At 32.3% G+C, this 12,781-nt stretch overlaps 1 long non-coding RNA gene across 1 annotated transcript; it reads right to left on the bottom strand.

Annotated features, from left to right (window-relative positions):
* Positions 1 to 1,610: 1,610 nt before the first annotated feature.
* LOC129300268 (uncharacterized) lies at positions 1,611 to 3,566 on the bottom strand. The gene is made up of 3 exons (XR_008590733.1): positions 3,365 to 3,566; positions 2,701 to 2,789; positions 1,611 to 1,879 (listed from the first exon to the last, which is right to left on the bottom strand). It is a non-coding gene; the product is annotated as an uncharacterized LOC129300268 (long non-coding RNA).
* Positions 3,567 to 12,781: the final 9,215 nt, after the last annotated feature.

Raw genomic sequence — 12,781 nt, 5'->3', positions numbered from 1 at the left:
TCTTCCTAGAAACCTAAAGTTGATTATGTTAAGGCTCTTTATGAGAAGCTTACTCAACTTGAAAGAGAACTTAGAGAAATGAAAGTTTTCGAAGGAGATGAACAGAGTAGATACAGTAAAAAAGAAGTTCATTCCAGAATATGGAAATCTCAATCTAAATTTTTTTTCTGATGAAAAGGTTAAATATACACCATTCAAGGGTAATCCAAATCCAAACTCTATCTTGATTGGGAACTTAAAATGTAACAAAATTTTGATCCATTGACATTCCTAATAAAAAGGATGGAAAAATCACTATTCGTCATTTTCTAATTATGCACTAATATAGTCAGAAGATTTCTTGATGAAGCATTAAATATCAACAAGAGCCTCCAGAATCTTGGGAAAAGCTTAAGAAGTACATGAGAAACATGTGCCTTGTAACACTTGCCTTGAGTGTTATCCAAAAATCACATAATTCAAACAAACTAAGTGTGGTTAAGGAGTTGATCCTCTAACCAACTTAAGAAATAAATCATTTAAAACCTTAAAATAATTATAGGTTCTACCTATAGCGCACGGAAGCAAGTTAGATGAAAATGGAATAAAAAGATGCTGTCATGACAGTAATTTATTGCTGTCATGACAGCCCTCCTGGGCCAACTCCAGGAGGCGGTGTTCCGTCATTCGACCTCCGATTGAAGTGATTTTAAAGCTCACACGTCACATTCAAAGGGTACTATAAGTGTACCAAATTTAAAAAGATCCAACGGTCGGATTAAAAATTAGACATGTTAAAAGATTGACTATTTTTGCTGTCATGACAGCTAAAAAGCTGTATGACAGCACTTCCGGACCAACTTTCGGAGTGCACCATTTCATCATCTGACCTCCGATCGGAGTGATTCCAAAGCCCACATATCACTTTTAAAGAATACTATTAGCATACTAAATTTTGAAAAGATCCAACGGACGGATTGAATTTTGTGCAGGTTATAAAATCAACACTGTAGCTGTCATGACAGCAATTTAATGCTGTCATGACAGCACCTCCAGACCAAATTCCGGAGTGCGTCATTTCTCCGTCCGATATCCGATCGACGTGATTCCAAAGCCCACACGAAGCTTATAAAAGGTTTTACTTGTGACCTAAATTTTAGAGAAATCCAACGGTCGGATTAAGATTTGGACACCCGGATGTAAAAGTGCAGCTTTTTGGTAAAAACCATTTTCAAAATTGTCCAAATCCCATCCTAATGGTCACAAACCTGTGGAAACACTTTGGACACGTCAAATAAGATTAAAAACACTTGATAGAACATTCAAATGATGGAAAACCCCCATACATCAAAATTTGACCACCCGGGTGCCATTTCCCAAAATGGACCCTAAACCCCCAAAATGTACAAATCATACAAGAGTGGTCACAAATCAATCCAAATACCATGTATTTATATAAATACATATGCTAAACATTTCACTTGGCTCAGAGCTCCTTGTGGGGCCCACGCACCCACTCTCTCTATCCAAGCTGTATGTTTTCCCATAGCACACCATTTGCAATGCAACCACTTTGCATTTGCTTATAAAATCACATATATATCAAAATAAAGATCTGCTTCTAATAGAAACTTGGTCTACTAAGTAAATCCATCAAAACCACACACCATAACCAAGTTTCCTAGCCACAAGTCTGCAAACAGACAAAAATTCATACACAAGCACACAATCCACACATATTCACACACACACACACATAATCATATCCTACTGGCACCCTAATCTTAAATACATTACAATATATTTGCTCAAAAGAAAGGGGTTGCAGTTCTTTACAAATCACAAGCAAACCCCTAGCTTTGCTCTTTTCCCCGTCCACCACTGGATCCTTCGCCTGGACCTAGAATATTGAAAAGAAAGGTGAGACAACCACAGTCTCAGTAACAGTGAAATCTATATTGATTATTACAAAGTAAGCCATAATTAAATAAATGAATAATAAATTCAACATAGTATATAATTTAGCCATTTAAAATGCATGAATGCATGACCTAGGCCGGTATGGCCTTTCATGACCAACAGAATGCCCCCTGGCACTCTTTAACTCGCAGGTAAACCTTATACCTACTTGTACCTCCACAGGCACAAAACATAATCTAAGGCATGATCTAATCCACCGAACCTCCTATGCCCCTTCGACGTGAATCCTAAGCAGTTGAAGCTAACTCCCTCCCAGAGCCAGCCCAACTTACTTTCCATGTGAGGGCTACCTTGGCCTAGGCACTCAACCTCACACTTCATATGTTGGATTCCCTCCCCCACTGAGAGGTGTCGAACACTCAATACACTAACCACTTTAGTGCACTGAGCCCACAATACGTAAGACAACACTGAGTACTGACAGTGTGCCATAGAATATCAAAAATCCACACCTTCTCATTGGTGAACTCCCACCGAGATCATGCCTTTTACTCTTGTCTACCTTTCCTGAGTATTGACCATTCAACACTCTAAAGTAGTATAATATTTATAAATCTCATTTCCATAAAAACATTGTTATTAAACAATTAGAAAACATATTTGCACTATAATCAAAGTAGTACCCCATAACCCCTTATAAAGCACATTTAATCTTTTAAAACATGTAATGCATGATAACTAGTAATATTTATTCAAAAATAGCTAAAACAAAGTAATAAGAAATATAAATTCCCCTGTTACCTCAACCCTTTGGTACTAAAAGGGTTCCCCTTGTACAAAATAGGGCTCGGCTTGTTCCTTACTTCTCAATAAGTTCCACCAACAATTTTCTACAACATATAAGTGATCCACATCACTTATCATGACAAATAGTATTAATGAAGACTATAACTTATACCACACAACTTAGGTCAATGAGTCATAATCCACCCTAATGGTCCATATATTAAACCAACCATTCACATAGTATCACTTAACCACCAAAACCATTTATTAGCCATCACTAGGCTAATTTTCAATTTATATAATTTTTTTTAATCAATTAAAAACCTTTACTTAGTGCCACCAACTTTCACCATTAGCCCTTATAATGAAAACCAAACCTTAATTTAAATCTTATTGGGCTCAAATAGCAAAATTATAACTAAATCAATAGGCTTAAACCATTGAGGAGCAAAAACCCAATTTCTCAAGGTTTATTTTGTGCCCAAAACACCTCTTTTCATCCAATTATTCACTCAAAACATTAGATCACTATATAGAAACTCAAAACATGCTCCCTAGAATCCAAAGAAACAAAAGCTTACAAGAATAAAGCCTTTGGGATCAAAATCCAAAAATTTCCTCTCTCCAAAAATTGAAGAAAATCAAGAAAAAGAGAAGAGGATTGAAGTAGGGAGTTTACCTATCGTGTAGCCGAGCTCGCAACGGTCGCAAAGACTCCTAGATCCAAGCCTAACTCCCTCCCTTTCTCTTCTCTTCTTCCTCTCTCTCTCTCTCTCCCGTTTGTGCGTTTGCTTCCTTTCTCATTTTCTCTGCGTTTCTGCATCAGTTTGCTCCTTAAAATGCTGGTCAAAAACTTTGGGGAAAATTACAAGAAAGGGCCCAACATTTTTTTATTATTGCACAAAAGCCCGGGTCAACTTTGGTAATTTTTCCCATAGTTAAAAATCAAATAAAACCAAACTTTTGCTTAGTAAAATTCAAACTTTGGGCCTCTATTAAATTATTCTAAATTTTAATTTAATTATAGATATTTTATTTTATTTTTATTTATTTTTTTAAATAAATTTGAGTCTTAAAATTTTTAGGATGTTACATGCCTAACTACTAATGTGGGGAGTTAAAATAGATGTAATTGTTCAACCAAGGTTCAATGACCAAGAAGGATTTTGTACATGAGCTTGATCAACTTAAATGCAAGCTAGAATATATGAAGATGATGACACTTCAAAGACTTGAATTACTAATGGGCTTTGGCTAAAAATCAAAGACAAAATGGATATGTACCCTTTATAGATAAGGAAGAGCTCGTGCACAAGGCCATCAAGATTGAGAAAAGATTTTAGGAGAAATAATGGAAACCTTCAACTTCTAATTAGAGGGACTCAAGATCAACCTCTAAACTGAAGGATTCTAAGGCCTAAGAAGAAGCTAAGTTTATACAAGGCCAAGGAGGATTCAAAGTGTAGATATGATGGTGAAGTACCTTCACTTGCTGAAGCTTTAGTTATCATCTATTATCTAAAAGTGCAACATCAGGTAGATAAAGACTCAAGAAAAAGATACGTTCAAAGACTAGCTCTAATTCAAAGGAGATTAGATCCATGGATATTTTTGTCCTTAATAATGAGCTATAAATTGAATCAACAAAGGAGGAAGAAAAGTTTAATTGTGAAAATTATAAAAATAAATGTGTGGATGAATCCCTTTTTATTCTAAGTACCATATTTATGATTGATGGAAATCCCCTTAAACATGAAGAGAAAAGGTAACACAAGAGTGAGAGTGACTTGAATGGAAATATTCAAGAAAGTGAAAATGAGTTTGAGGAAGAAAAATGAGAGAATGAAAAAAAAAGGGAGAGAAAAATAAAGAAAAGGAGCCAAAAGTTGAAAAAGAACAAGTGGGAGAGGTTGAGAAAGTTTTATCCATTAACATTCAATCAATCTTTTTCCAATTACATTAAAGGATTTGATTATGAATTAATAGAAGTAGATAATTAATTTGCAAGCTCACCATTTAAAGATCCTCAAGAGTTGATGATGACTCTTCTTTAGAAGTAGGAGAATGGTATGATCCTGTGCGGTAACCCACTTAGCATCCAAGATGTCATCCTAGGTGAAATCCAAGATGGCATCCTATGTGGCAATCAAGCCCTACATGGCAACATATGTGGCAACCATGTCTTAGGTGACATGCTATGTCATCAATCCACCTAAAGTCATGTCATTCAAATAGAGGAAAACTCAAATAGAGTATTCATAATCAAGAAGCTATAATATGTGTTAGGAGCCCAAATCACTATATTAAATGTCCAACACATAAGTATACATTTGGATGAGGCAAATTAGGCCATAATCTTGCATACCTTATTTATTTGATACATGTAATTCAATGACGAGTCCTTTTCAAGAGGGAGGGAATGATGGGATTCAAGGGAGAGTTAGAATCCAACATGTAATACATTTGATTCATTGCAAAGCATTAGAGGACTAATAACCAGATCCAGAGCCAAGAAGAAGAAAGAAGCCCTAAATTCACTAATTAGGGATGCCCTATATAATCAAGGAGCCTTAAAGGAAAATTGAATTCTAGAATACCCATGAAAGACTCTTAGCATATTAGGCCTAACAAAAAATACTCAACACATGAGTCCAATTAGTTTAGTTTATTAAATTTAAGAAATTTATTTATCTTATTTTAATTTCATATTTAATTTTAGAAAATTAGTTTATCTTATTTTAAGGTCAAATTTAATTGTTGAAAAATTACTTTATTTTGTTTTAAATTAAAATAAGGATAAAATATGTCCATTAGGATATTATCTACCCATTTGAAATCCTAGATTAGCTAGGATTTCGTCATTTAAGTTTTTATAAGTCTATTTAAAAAAGATTTGATTGAATTTATGAATTGCATTCTCTTTCAATTATGATGCTATTTCAATTAGTGTTATTTTTTGTGAGATAACACATTATGGGATTTTAAATTATGGTGAGCTATCACTATGTTACCCGTATCATTATAAGAAGATATGATACTTAATAGTTCTAAAAGATTGCCATGGTTTTTTTTTTGTTTTTTTCATTGTAAGAAGATATGATAATTGATGTTTATTCAGGTTGGGAATGCACTGTTCTTGAGTCTAAAGTTTAAGTCAATTAATTACCAATTCTAAATTAAATTTTCCATGTCCTTCTAAAGGCATATTTTTAAACAAAATGTTTTATATTTTATTATCTTATGTATAAATAAAAGGCTTTTGTTTTTGTCATATATAGGTAAATATTATTTGATGGGCTTAGAATATCCTTGAACTAGTGGCTTTCTTCCACTACATAAAGTGGAAATATATCATAAACAATAATATCAAGAAAGAGGCTGCCAAGTTACAAGACAATGTAAGATATGAATGGAAACACAATTGAAGAATAATATACAAGCTATAATACAAAGAACTTGTTAAAATTATCTGAAGAAAGTACAGTTGAGATGACAGCACAACGTAATCACACATTGCATCTTGAATGTGGCATCAGTTTGGCAATCTTTCTAATTAAATTTTTCCTTAAGTTTTTCAAATATATATTTTGGAGACTTTGCTTAGAATAATATTAGTGTAATCATTGATTATATTTTTGAGACTTTTATACATTTCAATGTTACTATTTTTTTTGTTGACTCTATTCAAATTTTCTCATATAATAATTCATGCTTATAATATAATATTATATATATATATATATATATAAAAGAATCATGCTAATATTAATTATGTAAAACATTTTGTTGGCACTCATTTTTTTTATTTGTTTTATAAAAGTTAAACTTGTAACATTTTCCCAATAATCATAAAAAAATGTAACGGTCAGTGAAAATTTAAAATAACATCCAATAGGCATTAATCTTAATGAAAATGATTATGACTAAAGCACACACTAGGTCTTGAGCTTGTGTGAACATATAAACTCCATTTGAAAAAGCTGCCTCCAATCAGGCCAATAATACTCAAAATTGACTTAATTAGATAGTCACATAAAAAAATTTAAAATATCAAAACCATGTTAATATAAGTATAATGTTTTAAAATAAAAAAAGTTGATATGACAGTATATAAATTGAGAATTATGCCGTTATATAAGTTAAATTTATATGATTTCACACCATTTAGTGCATATGTGCATTATAATCTAGCATTGTGCATTTTTATATTTTTGTATCAAAACTAAACAAATCAATAAAAGGCAAGGTTTGTTGAATCTCATGTATATTAATAACAATAACCATAACAATAACGATAATGCTAACCATAACAATAAAAATGATGCCCATAACAATAACATAATGATAATAAGATCAAATGCTTTTTGTTGGAAATTGGCATGGAATCAATATATACTTGTTGATTAGTTAATGTCAAATTTAATTTCATGTGCTCTAGCGCCCAACAAATGTCCTAAATCGTATCTAACTAGTCCCACCAAATGTTCTACATTATTTCTGATAGTACTTTATTTTTGTTTAGAAATTAAGTTTGAATCAATTTATGATTGATAGAAAACTGAACTTTGCAAGAAGTTAGCAATGTTTTTGGGATTGTGAAACTTGGTTACAAGTTATGTTTATGTTAATGGTTTTAAATCATATTGAGAACCTTTTTTTTTTCAAATTGTTGGATTGAATCTTCTTAAAAGTGTTTGTCTACAAAACATATCTTCTTGCTAAATTTTCTTTTTCATTTATGCTAATGGCTTTTTTCTTTTTTTTTTGGAACCTGATCAAAAGGTCATTGAAATTAATAAGTAAATTACAAGAAAAAGCTACAAACCTAGTAACTGTGAGACCTAAAGTCTCTACACCTGTCACGCTAAAGTGTTTTGAAATTTTCTTCATTATGTTGTCATTAATCATCATTCTACTTTAGTTTATTATAGTCATTGTCAAAAGTTTGTTTTAAAACTTAAATGAAATGTACTTTTCAAATCTCAAATTGGCCCAAGATTGCATATTCACTTCTTAATTATTTATCCTGACGACTAAAAACAAAAAGAGTTATTGAAGACTAAAACTTAATAAATGAAACTCAACTTGAAGCATTTTGTGTAATAAAGAGTTTGTAGTACAATACATTAGTGGGAAACTTTAAATATCGTGGCCTAAACTAAAGGATTATTAAATAAATAATCAAGTGAATATGGAGTCAGGTCAAAATCTTCCCAAATTCATGCGTAATTGACTCTACTGAACTACTGACGCAATGTTGACTACTAGAGCCTAGACTATAGTGCACAGCAGATACACCAAAGAGAAAGAGAGCTAGGGAGAGAAAAGTGAATTAGAGAACTATTTGCTCTTGGGTACTTCTACCTTCAGCACTTCGTCACTATTTATAGTGAGGGGATATCTTCGTATAAAAGGAAGATTCAATCAATATCAATTTGCCTCATTATGGAGGGAACAAGATGATTGGAATAATCATCATTATGACAAAGGATTATTCTCCTTTTAGGCTATTAATCAAAAATTAATCAAATTAATTTCATATTCTAGTCAGCTCATTATGATAGAAACTATTGCAAATCTAACTGATGACTCATCATGGATGAAAATCATACATATTCAAATTCCAATGTAAAAAAAAAAGAATGATGAATGATTCCTAAAATGAATAATGAAAGCATTTTTGGACCAAAACACAATGACATCATCACTTCAACAAGCTAAAGGAAGAGTTAGCACAAGATTAAATTTCTCACTTATGGATGTCTATTCTGAATCCACCCCCTTCTTTATAAGACTTATGGTATCTTGTATAAACTACATTCATTTTATGAGTAGTGATCTTTTAGTAGAAATGTAATTCTAAACTTTTCAATGTGATATAAAATTGCAGAATTGATTCATATATTAAAATTGGTAACTAATAAGTATGCTAGAATAGAGAACTGTATATTGGTAGGCTTTTTGTTGTACTTCATAATTTTGTTTTGTTTAACATTCCTTTTAGTGGAAAACATATCTTTTAAGCTCTGCTATCATTTTCTCCTTTGGGCTTATATTATGTTGTGGTTGGTATATAGGACACTCTCATATTATTGGTGTACCAAAGTACTCCCATCATTGCATTAGAGAAGTTATTAGGATAAATCATACAATTCATATTATATTTCTACCATTTGTCGTGTTCTTTTATCATTAGCATATAGCTTATTGATGCAATGCTCATACCATAGTTTCACCCTTCTATTGATTATAGGTAAATTTTATAAGAAATTAGCTAGGCCTACCAAATTTAGGCATAGCTGCTAATGGCTATAGAGGAGAGCATATAGCTAATCAAATGATGAATGTCTTTAAGAGGATGGCTAAAATTTCACAACAAATAGGAGACAGTGGACAAAACGTATCAACCAAACCACACTATTTCCTGCACCTAACTCAACACCTCTCCTTATCATTTTTTTATGAACATAACATCATAATCATGCATCAAACAATACTCTCTAATTGCCAATTGAAACTAAGTGATTGAAGTAAATTCCATTCCCAACTTAATTTCAAACTCCTTTCACATCTTAGCATGATTTTATTTCTTATGTCTTGTTATTGGTTGATCCTCTTCATCATCCACTATATACTCTTCATGTGGCTTATCATTCTCTAGCTCAAAAAGTATATCCAACACATTCTCATTAGACAACTCAGATGTAAGAAAAATCTTTGATTGTATAGATTGAAATCATTCAAATTAGAAATATTCCTACTGTGCCTTGTCCCACATTGTCAACTACATTAGCGTTAACAAAATGATGACAATAATCATCATTCAACTTTGCCCCATCACTATCCTCAGCTTCTATGTCTGAAACATTATCATCCTCAACCTCTAAATTCTCATCCTCATTCTTATCTATTTCATCACCAATGGCTATTTCTTTTTCATGTTATGATTCCATTAAAATGAAAGAAAATGGAAATGTAGACATAAACCTAACATGATCATTAAATGAAACAAGGAACGAGAAGAGAACATAACAAGAAACTCATGGTTTGCACAAGTAAAGAATAGAATGCACATAATAGAGAGAAAATCATTTTCATGTTTAAAACCCATTTTCACTAAGGAAATTAACAACACCAAACAAGGAATGAGAAGAGAAAATAACAACATGAAATAATAGAAACTGAAGTTAGAAGCTCACAATTTTGATTATTCAAAAGTGATAGCTTCTTTCTCTTCTTTTAAACTCATATCAAATTGCAAGCCTGCATGCTCAGCACAAACCTATATGCTCAACAACAAAGGAAGACAGCACAAAAGCATTTAGTCTTGTTCTGCGCGGTGTCTTCTTTGTTTGATGAAATAGAAAACTAGCGTGCCTAAGCAAACTCTAGCCTACATGAACTAGAAGATGTTATACTACACGACGTCTCCAATATCGTCAAGAAGGAAGGAAGACAGCCCAATGGCATCTTAGTCTTGTTCTACACACCATCTTCTTTATTCAATTTCAACAAAGACCAAATGTGATCTACGTGAGCTCGAGTGTAAAGACTCACTATTTAACATTTTGTTCTCTCCCACCAGGCTATGGCATCAAAACACTAATCTACTTGGCTGCTAATTAGCTTAAACTAATAGACTTAAAGAATTTGTTAAAGATTTAAACAATGTTCAATGTGAAAGGATAAACATTCCTAATGGTTAAAAATATAAGGGTCTAATTAAGATGCTTGAAACCATAGGGACTTTATTTAAAATTGAGGTAAACTATAATGACTTGCGAAGATACTTTTCCTTTTAATCAAATGGTAGTAAAGTGAATTTATTATCCTAATTGAAATTCAAAGTTTGAATCTTGGAAAATACAAGTTTTAAGAAAGAAGATAGCCTATATGTCATAGAATTACAATTTACTTCTCCATCTTTTCATTTCATTTCTCTCCAAAAGTTAAAAAAAAAAAAAAAACACTGCATATTTTCCTCTCAATCTTCTAGTGAGTTGTGCTCTTTTTTCTTTTCTTATCTTCTTTTCAATATTTTCTCAGCCGAGCTATTCCATTCATCTTCCTTCATTCTCTTACTCAAGACTTGGTATATCTTCAAAAGTTTTTTAAAAAAACAAAAACCAGCAAATTTGCTTCTCAATCTTCTAGTGAGTCTTTACTCTAGCAATCTCTTTTTTTTTCATTTTTTCTTTTTTATTTTCATTTCATTCTTCTTCTTTGGTTTCCTTCTTAATTTTTAGGCTTCTTGAGTTTCCATCAGTCTTCTTTTACTACTCTTTCTCTTTTCCCTTCCTTTCTTTTTTTTTATCTTCTTCAACCAAATCAATGAAACCAATTAACCCATTAAGTTGGTCGGGTTTTACACTTTTACTAGGTTGCTTTTGAGTTAAGCAATTTACATCAATTAAGGTTAAAATGATATTTCTAACTGGTCACACAACCCGTTCACTAATGTAACAATTTATTAGTTTTACTAGCTAATTCAATTTGATTTTACAAACCAAGCTTATTTACTACCATAATATGATTGAATTCTAAATAATCAAATACACACTCTCTGAGCCATCTTTCTTCTTAATTAGCAACATAAGACTTATAAAGGAACTTGTAATAGGCCTTATAAAGCCATATAACATCAAATCTACAAATTGCCTCTCAATATCATTTTTCTAGAAATAAAGGTACTTGCACGGCTAGATGTTAGGTACCTAAGTGGTTGAGAGTTGGAATGCAAAACAAATGCCATGAGAATGAAAGTGAAGAAGAAGTGGCAAGGACGTGGGCTCAGCCAAGACATCCAAAAAGTCCTAAAGAAGGCCACTTTTATATACAAGCTATTTGCCGAAGGAAACTTGCAAGTTCCAGTTGCCTTGTTTAATGTTAAAGAGTACAAATATTTATGACTTACATTTCTAGTATTGAAAGGCAATTTGTTCTTCACACATTCTTCTCTTTTCTCTAAAATGGATCACAGACGTATAACTTCACATATTCATAGTCCTTGAAAATAAACCCTCATCCTTAAGAATGATAAGCCTAGTTCTATGAAGTATTTTTGCCCGATTTCTCTTTGCAATGTCTACTACAAGATAATTACCAAACTTCTCTCCAACAAGCTAAGACAATGTATGAAACATTTAATTAGGGACAGTCAATGTAGCTTTCTTCAAGGAAGACAGAGTAGTGATAATATCATCATTGCACAAGAAATCATTCACTCTATAAGGAAAAAAGTTGGGAGAAAGGGCTTCTCGGCTCTCAAAATTGATCTAGAAAAAGCTTTTGACAGACTCTCTTGGGATTTTATTGATGATACTCTTCATACCATCGGGCTAAATGAGAATTTTAGAAAACTCATTATGGTAACTATCACTACCACTCATATGAAAGTTCTTTGGAATGGTGAACCAACTAATGAATTCACCCCGAAACATGGAATTAGACAGGGAGATCCTCTTTTGCCTTATCTTTTTGTTCTTTGTATAGAAAGATTGAGTCATAGCATACTTAGTAGCATTGACAAAAGAGATTGGAAACCCATTAGCTTAACTACTAATAGCCCTCCTGTCTCTCACCTATTTTTTGCTGATGACTTATTTCTTTTTGTAGAGGCATCCCTTAATTAGGCAAGGAACATCCAAAAATGCCTTGATAACTTCTGTAAAGCTTTAGGACAAAAAGTCAACAATTTTAAATCCAAGCTTTACTGCTCTAAGAATATTAATATCAATAGAGTCATTCAGATCAGCGAAGAAATAGGCATTCCAATGACAAGAAATCTTGAAAAATATTTAGGGATTCCTATTATACATGAGAGAATTTTTAAGCTAACTTTCGCTCCCCTTATTAATAGAATCAATTCTTGATTATCTAATTAGAAAAGTCACTATCTCAATACTGCTAGGAAAGTTGTTCTTATAAAATTAGTTCTATCTTCTATTCCTAGCTATTCAATGCAGACTATGCTCTTACCTGATAATATCTTAATCGATATAGAAACCCACTCTAGCAACTTCCTTTGGGATTCTACTGATGGCTCCAAGAAACCACACCTCTTATCCTGGGATCATATCACTAAGGATACTAATTA

The sequence above is a fragment of the Prosopis cineraria genome, unplaced genomic scaffold, assembly GCF_029017545.1.
Source record: "Prosopis cineraria cultivar Desert tree isolate PC_DT_omini unplaced genomic scaffold, ASM2901754v1 PC1510, whole genome shotgun sequence".
Taxonomy (NCBI): Eukaryota; Viridiplantae; Streptophyta; class Magnoliopsida; order Fabales; family Fabaceae; genus Prosopis; species Prosopis cineraria.
This window is presented reverse-complemented; position numbering and strand designations above follow the sequence as displayed.